Consider the following 8,853-nt stretch of genomic DNA (forward strand, 5'->3'; position numbering starts at 1 on the left):
TAGTATAGCTCAGTGATAAGTTATTTATGGGCCACCATGTTGCTCAATGAGATTCAAGTACAGATTTAGGGGTGCTTGGTCAGTAGAGGTCGGGCACTCGTCACGACTCATCGGATTGGGTCGTGACAATAATAGTATGCAATACATTATAATCAAGACTCTAAAAGAGGAGACTCGTGCTTTAGCAACACAAAGTAACTTGTTATTACCAGTTGAACTTGTATCGTTAGAGTGTATACTAACTTGAAATTGGGTTCCCATTACTTGTGTTAAGTTTAAGGATTTTAGCCTTATTCCCCCAGGATTAATTTGTACTGCATTTCTTCCAAAAATAAATCTTACAAGATTATATGAAAGAAAAATCTTTCACATAACATATCACATATCAAGAAGTCTAGACTTTTCATTACATATGTGATTGTTGGATACTCTTAATTTAGCGTCATTATAGAAATATAAGAGAATGATTGCACCAGTTGTTGTCACACCCTAATTCCGCTAGGGTGTGATGGGCACCCGACCCTTACCTAGGGCCGAGCGAACCCTCAGACTCTTGCTGCACATAAAATCACGTCAAACTTTTCAAATCAAATGAGATGAAATACATCGTAAATTTTTTTTCAGAAATATTCTTCCACGTAGCTTCCAAGCATAACAAATCTATAATCATACAAAATTCAGTACATAACACAGACCGACATTTCGGCTGACGGAGCCACTTACAGACTGACAACCAATACCCACGACGCTGTCTGCAAAGTCTCTAACGTAATCCAGAAAGCATAACATACCAACTCTGACTCGGCAGCACTACGGGAACAAATGGAGCTTGCCATCTGCACTGGAACATCTTCTATACTGTCTTCAACTTACCTGGGAGTACCTGCGCGGCATGAAACGCAGCCCCCGCAGAAAGGGGGTCAGTACGAAATATGTACTGAGTATGCAAAGCATAAAGTACAGAAAACGAAGTCATAACCGAAGTAAAATGTACATAAGGTGAGCACAATAACCAGAATACCAAAGTGTTGCATTTGACGTACAAATCATACACAGGAGGTTCCGGAAGACAAATACGGCAATCAAAATGCCAACATGCTTGCTTTCCTTTGAAAAATATTTCCGTCTCATACACACAGAAAACCAGACACACAATTACTGCGACCAAAAGTCCAGCAGTCACTATCACATAGTGCGGCATACCGCGTCAAGAGTCCAGCGGTCAATGTCGCACACACCGCGGTCAAGAATCCAGCGGTCAACATCACAAATGCGGCATACCGCGGTCAAGAATCCAGCGGCCAATGTCGCACACACCGCGGTCAAGAATCCAGCGGTCAATAACCAAATTTATTACTTTCCAAACATAAATCACATATGTCAGAATCAGGCATTACACATACATACAACGTGCCCCGACCCTCGGTGAGGGACTCGGTGATTAGATTCATGTATGCCAAAATCGTATATCAGAAAAATACAGAAGGTAAGTAGCTTATCCAGAATATCAAAATACTTACTTTTATATCATACAAGAATAGCTCAAGTGAGACAAGCGAAGGAAGTTTCGGAACTTGTGGGCCCACCTCGGGTCAAGTCGAGGTGGCGGATATAAATTACAAACATTGGACTCTATGGAGTCATCCAAGAAAGTTTCAAAGCAATTCGAATACGCTTGTGGAAGTTATGGATGTTTAGACACTTTTCCAACAAAACATAAGAATTATAGTTCAATTACATTGAACGAATAGTATTCAAAATCAAACTCGGGTTTCGATGGACAGAATTGTTCCCGAGGCTCAAGTCTTGACCTAGTATACATAGGACATGCCAAAAGAAGGAAGGATAAAGCCTTACATACCTTTTCCGCTTCTTACGCTACTCCAAATTCAAGTCCCAAACTCTCCAAAATCTACAAATGGTTACATTTACCAAATATTAATTAGAGCTTTTAGGAATTCAATCTTGAGTTAACATTTGTCTACAGAAATTTCGGCAGCATTTCCCCTGTAAATGCGCCATCCCCGAGAATTCAACTCGGCCAAAAGTACAACAACAAACCTGAGAATGGAACTCGGCCAAATTTACCAACAACATTACCAACAATGATACTAACAAATTCAACGATCAATCCCAAAATATATTCTAACATTAACAACTCTTGTCACACAAGTCAACATCATTCCATTTGTATTCAATTTAATCGCATATAATCAAGCCAATACCAATGATTCCACATTCAAGTATAAATCCGAAATCATTCTAACATGATTCAAGAGTACTTCAAACAATTCACATAATATTCCAAATAACCCGACCAACATACCACTTCACCCGAAACCGTCCAAATTCAACAAGAACAATAACAACACATTTCCTTCTTTCAAATTCATGAACTACACCAACCATTCACATGCTAACAACATTATTTTCCAAAAATACAAGAAATTGTATTAAAATCACATTAGCTTCTAAAACAGCCCACAAAGATTACAACTTCCACTTGAACCATTAAACCTTCATTTTTACCATAGAATCCACAACAACAACAACCAAAATGTCACATAAAACTCATTCACCATGTTCTACAAAAACAGCCCCTACACGGCTCAAACAAAGCTTCAACATCAACCCACACAATTTTTGCATTCAATTCCACATCCACCAATTCATACCAAGATTAATCATTTCCAAAACATGGAAAAAGGGAATGAAATCTTACCTTAGAAGCAAAACTCTTAAAGGAAGCATGTGACCTCTTCAAGTGCAGCCATGGCCGTGAGTTGCCATGGCTATTGTGACCTCCATCTTTTTCCTTCAATTTGCCATGAAATCCCTCAATTTAATTATGTAGAAAGGAAGGGAGAGGGGCTGAATTTTTCTGGAAATTTCTGGAACCTTTTTTTGCTGAAAAATGAAGTTTTTTGTCCCTTTAAAGAAAAGGCCAAAGTCGGTTTACTGTAGCTACAGTACTATAGCAGTACTGTAGCGGTACTGCTGAAATGCTGTTTCTGCGTCGACAGTTCAGTTTGTAACGTCTATAATTCTCTACTCCGATGTCCTATCAATGAATGGTTTGTTGCATCACAAACTAGACTTGATGAACTTCATTTTAGGCTTTTAAAACACCTTAAAACTCCACATATACTATGAGATATGCGCCTCCAGAGTTGATTAAAATTTCGCCCAGCATTTTTTTTCAAATTTTCGTCGCACTTATTTTCTTCAATTTGCTCGATCTCTAAATATTCCGAAGCTCTCCATTGCTACGTTAAGTTGCATGTCATACTCATGCTCTGAAAACGCGGGGTATAACAGTTGTGGCCACAACTCTTAATAAGAAATGCATTTCTCAATCATTTCTCTTCTCTTCTAGCATATGTATGCTCAATTTCCATATATTGTGGAATAAAGTTTGGCTTCATGCCCAAAATGTACCTCCATTCAAGGTACAAATCCATCTTAAAGTGGATTTTTTTCTTCTTATTATTTGATCAAATGATTCTTAAATTCATAGACCAACTCTGTTCATGAACATCACATCTCTATATACAAAGAGTTGTCTAACAGACACATCTTTTCATGAGAAGTCAGAACCTTTTAAGTGACACTATTTCATAAAAGAATACAACATTTATAGGAAGGTTCATAACCTAACCATCAAATTCGTAGTTTTATCAACTAATTGTCATTAAAATTATCAAGTTGTAAATTCACTACCATATCAAGGATGTATTTTATGGGAGTTGAAGAAATAATTTTAAATCTTAAACTTCTTCAAATACTATTGGCTATCAATCATAAGCCAAGCAACCCCACACTTTAAAGTGTCCTTTCCAAATAATACTAAATACTTGAAATCTTATTATGAAAGTCGAAACCTCTCAAGTACATGAGAGAACATAACATTTCAAGTGACACCCTTTCATAAATAAACACAATATTTCTTTAAGATTGTTAGAAAAATAGGTAACATAATCGAAGAAGAAATGGCTTTGAGGCGTGGATAAATCGACTTTCCTTAAAGAGATATTGTCCGTATACAAATTGGAAAAAATACAAGCAATTCCCTTCAGGATACAACAAAGCACACGTTTATACCTGCAGAATTTTTTATTCTACTTCAAGAGTGTCCTCATATTTATAGAACTTCAGAGATGACTTTTTATAAATAGTCATATCATTTCATGAACATATGTATCTGTTCAATTTAAGACCTCTTATATTACAATCTATCTAACGGCTATGACAACTTCAAATACATGTCTGAAGTTAGGCTTTGACAAGTCAAACTTCAGACATACGGGTCGGGTCAAAAGTTGGGCTTGAAGTTTGATGAAGTGTTTTAAGATTGAAAAGAAAACACAGCCAAACTGAATGTCAAGAAAGACTTGAAGGAAATACATGAACAATAAGCAAGGATATATCATATTTCCTGTGAATACGAGCAGATTAAATTTTCCTATATATATATATATCACATAAGTGTGGTTCTGTTTTGTCTCTGCTTTCCAGAAGATATGCTCTTTAAAGCTTCTAATCCAGTTGATTGGAAGTGTTATTAATCTCGCATAAAAAGTCTGGCTAAGACACATTTGGTAATCCAACAAATGTTGCTGGAAACTTAAGAAGACGATGTTGAAATTCATGTTTTTCATTGTCTTTCAAGTCTGTTAACATGACGGGTAATCATTTATTCACTTTTGTCACGTTATTCACAGCTTTCCACTTTTGCTCATAGATTTTCCTTCTGCTTTTGTGTCAATTCTTTTCTTGTGGTTGCAAAGACTGCGTTGCTAGAAGAGGCAATCACTCAGGGCGTGTTTGGTATGGAAAAAAATATTTTTAACATTTTTTAGAAAATATTTGCCAATTTTTTAATATTTGGTTGGTCAAAATATACAGTTCTAAAGAAAATGACTTTTCTAGTAGAAATATGAAAAATAAGTTTCATAGGTGGCATTCCAAGTCCATTGTCTCCTCCTCGCCCACCCAACAACCCTAACCCCTACACCTTTACCATCCCACCCTCGCCACCCCGTAACCCCAACTCCCCACCCTTCCCCACCTTTGCTATATTACATATAACTGGTCTAGGAATAATTTTTTGTCTACTTACCGAACACTAGAAAACCCACTTATTATTATTTTTTAAAAAAAAAAACATTTTCCATGAAAAATATTTTCCTTCGTACCAAACACACTTGATTTCTAAACTCATCCCTAATTGCATTCAAACATATTATAAACAGTATGCTAATCCCATACATACTGCATACATACCCGAAGTTAGGCATTTGGAGAGGAGAATTTAAACCCGTATGTTTGAAGATTCTTAAATTTCAACTTGCGAATTTGATGTTAATTTTGAGGCAGCAGTTAAACCTGTAAAAAATTATGAACGTCGACTATTTCTTAAATGGGGATTATAGAAACGGCTATCTTTGCATTTCTAAACTTTTCAAATTCAATAGCGAAGCTATCGAAAGCTCCTTTCGTATTTTTTAATAGACGTAATGCACCAACTTAATAAACTCTAATGTCTCAATCGGAGAGCTTAGTTTGAGGAGGTCGAAGTTAGACATTCCATATATTTATATTACTTAGACTTCTTTTAAAATGAAAGAGACAAGAGAGGAGCATATATTATGACATGAAGGCAGATTCTTGTCAGAGACGTATGGTTGGAACTAGGTATATTATAGCCAGTATCTAGACCTTTTGAGATGCTAGTACAATCTAGGAGATAATGTAAGGCATAAAATAGTACAATCTGGGAGATACTGTAAGGGTTTGTTTGGAAAGCTACCTTGTTAATTGGAATTGCTGTAATGCTAGGGTTGTAATTACACAGTCTAGTAATTACACGGTATTGCAATTATGACGACCTGTTTATCTGTCAAAACGTAATTTTAATGTAATTACAAGCACACTGTTTGGTTGCACAGGTGTAATTTTTTTTTTTTTTAAAAAAGTTAATATTTGAAAAATATGTCCCTTCATAAATGATAGGGAGAATGGCTAAAAAGACCCCAAATTATAGCGCGATTTGCTGTAACATACCTAAACTTTGCGGGGCCTATTATTCCCTGGCCTATTTTGGCCTTTTCCAAATTTGAGTGGTGTGTGATGTACATGCACCGACACGTGTATATATCACATATTTTTTTTTTAATGCTTTATTCGTATTTTTTTTTCCTTTTTCTATTCACTTACATTTTCCTCAATTTGTTTTTCTATTCCTATCATACTTTTTTTCGGGAAAAAATCGAGGAGCCAAATTGGCTTCTCTTTCTCTCTCTCTCTCTCTCTTTTTTTTTTTTGATCTATTGTACTCTATTTTTTTCTTTTTTCTTGTACTTTAGTTTTTTCTTTATTATATTTTAGTATTGAAATTGTGCCGCAAAATATGGATGTCTTTGCAAAATTTGAAAATGAGGTTCATCCTCAACCTCATATCTGAATTTTCAACCAAATCCATCTTAAATCTTTTACCAAATCAACTCAAATTTTAGATATGAATTCACCAAGATATTGCGGAAACACATTTTCTAACTTTGCGATACAAAGAAGCTTTAATGGATGCCGAAGGTGTTTTCTACTCTTTCTTCACGTTTTTAAGCACACAAATCAGTAGAACATTAGAACCACAAATATCAACATCTGTATAGAATCAAACACAATAGTATATGAAATCAACAGATTCAACTTGCCAAAGACAAATAGAACCAAAAAGACAAAGAAAAACAATGAGCAAACGATGTTGTTGAGGCTTTTTCGGCCAGATCTCGCCATATACAGCCCGTTAACCATATTTCGCTGGCTTGGGGGGGAAGATCTCATCGATGTTAATGGAGTTCTGATAGATTCACGACCAGTCTGATTTTCCCCATGTTTTCAGCGAAGAGGGATGAAAAGAAGGAAAGAGTAAGAAAAGGAAAAAAAATCAAAGAAGTAAATAAGATATGTTTAAAGAAAGAAATGTTTGAAAAAAATATTTTTGATATTTTTATTTGCTTCTCACTCTCCCAAAGAGAGTGAACTACACTCTCTATACCACCTCACCATCCAGAGTGGTATATATATATATATTTCAATTTAAACCCCTCAAAGTTTAGGTGTGTTACAGTAAATCTGACATTGTTTAAGGGTCATTTTAGTCATTTTCCCTAAATGATATTAAGTAAGGTATTTAAGATACATATTTTTGTTTTTTGAAAATATATAATTGATATATATATATATATATATATATATATATATATATATATATATATATATATATATATATATATATATATATTCAAATTAATAGTATTTTAATTTAATTAATTAAAAAATTAAAAACACTTTTTTGTAAGAACATCATGGATTGGATGTTTGAAAAAAAAAATTACTATTTATAAATATAATGTCATCACATTATTCAAATGTTTTACAAAAAAAAGTAATTTATCAATTGTAAGTGTAAATGGAACAGCATGCAATGCGAAATAACAAGTCAATAGTACAATCATTCTTTCTCAGCGCATGTTTAGGTCACCTTACTAACGTGCGCCACCTTGCACCGCCATGGCTAAGCGTGGTCGAGGACGACCGAAGAAGACGGAGGAGGAACAGGTACCTATTGGTGTACAAGGGAAGAATACGACATCAAACCCAAGGCACCACTACAAGCCCTAATCTCTAGTAACAAAGAGAAATTGGGGAATACGAAGTCACCTACGATTGGGAAGAATAATGAGGTATTACCAGTGACGATGAGCTCTGGCACCCCCAAACTCAAAGCAATTGCAACAAAGGAGAATGAACCACAATCATTTTCAATTGTGGACTCACACTCTGAGGCTAATACGAGTTCGGGCCCCAAAAATGGTGTTGGAATCACTACAAATGAACTACCAGAGAAGACTATTGAGGAACAGATGCCTCAACTGGATAAGGCACACATAGCGATGGAACAGGAACATACTCCACTTTGGAAACAAGAGGCAGAACGATTGAAACAAACAAAGTCATGGACAGGGTTATTCACGAACAACAGGAATGCTGCAAATGGTATGGCCCTTATGTTTATACCGCCAGTAGTTATCGATGGTAAGCCTACAGTACTTGTGAACAGTAGTGAAAAAACAAACTAAGGAATGGACGAATGCTTTAATCCTGCATACTATGGGTGAAGCCCCGTCCTATAACTATATGAGTACCTATATTGCAAAGAACTGGAATTCTGTAGTTGACCCAACTATGTATTGGCATGATGAGGGATACTATATTGTAAAGTTCCAAAGTATTGAGGATAGGAATGAAATCTTGTACTCTGGGCCATACACTATCAATAGCAGACCTTTAATATTGACACCATGGACTCCTACCTTTGATTTTGAGCAGGACTTCCCAAAGATTATGCCAGTGTAGGTCAGATTTCCTAATCTACCACTTAGTCATTGGGGACCTGTGCCACTGAGCAAAATTGCCAGTAGAATAGGAGCTCCCATGTTTGCTGATGAGTGTACCAAGAAGCAGACAAAAGTCTCATATGCTAGGGTGTTGGTGGATGTGGATATTACTCAAGATCTGCCTAGAGAAATTATAATTACTGATGAAAAGGGGAACTCTCAGACACAAGGTGTTAGCTATGACTGGAAGTCTTTATTTTGAAAAATGTGCGCTCAACATGGGCATGAGTGCAAGGAAGGCCCTAAGAAACCACAACAGCAGAGAAATCACCAGAACCCACAACCACCAAGGGATAGAGGTGGACAGAAGGATCAGCAGAAAGGGGTACAACAGTGGGTTGGGAAACCTGTAATGATTAAGGATGTGCCACAAGGTCCAAAACAACAAGAGGAA

The 8,853-nt window shown here is 36.1% G+C and overlaps 1 long non-coding RNA gene across 1 annotated transcript; it reads right to left on the reverse strand.

The window, feature by feature from the left end:
• Nucleotides 1–402: 402 nt before the first annotated feature.
• Nucleotides 403–2,888, reverse strand: LOC132622870 (uncharacterized). Its single transcript, XR_009576027.1, has 3 exons — nucleotides 2,723–2,888; nucleotides 1,862–1,912; nucleotides 403–883 (listed from the first exon to the last, which is right to left on the reverse strand). It is a non-coding gene; the product is annotated as an uncharacterized LOC132622870 (long non-coding RNA).
• Nucleotides 2,889–8,853: the final 5,965 nt, after the last annotated feature.

This window comes from Lycium barbarum, chromosome 12 (genome assembly GCF_019175385.1).
Source record: "Lycium barbarum isolate Lr01 chromosome 12, ASM1917538v2, whole genome shotgun sequence".
NCBI classification, from domain to species: domain Eukaryota; kingdom Viridiplantae; phylum Streptophyta; class Magnoliopsida; order Solanales; family Solanaceae; genus Lycium; species Lycium barbarum.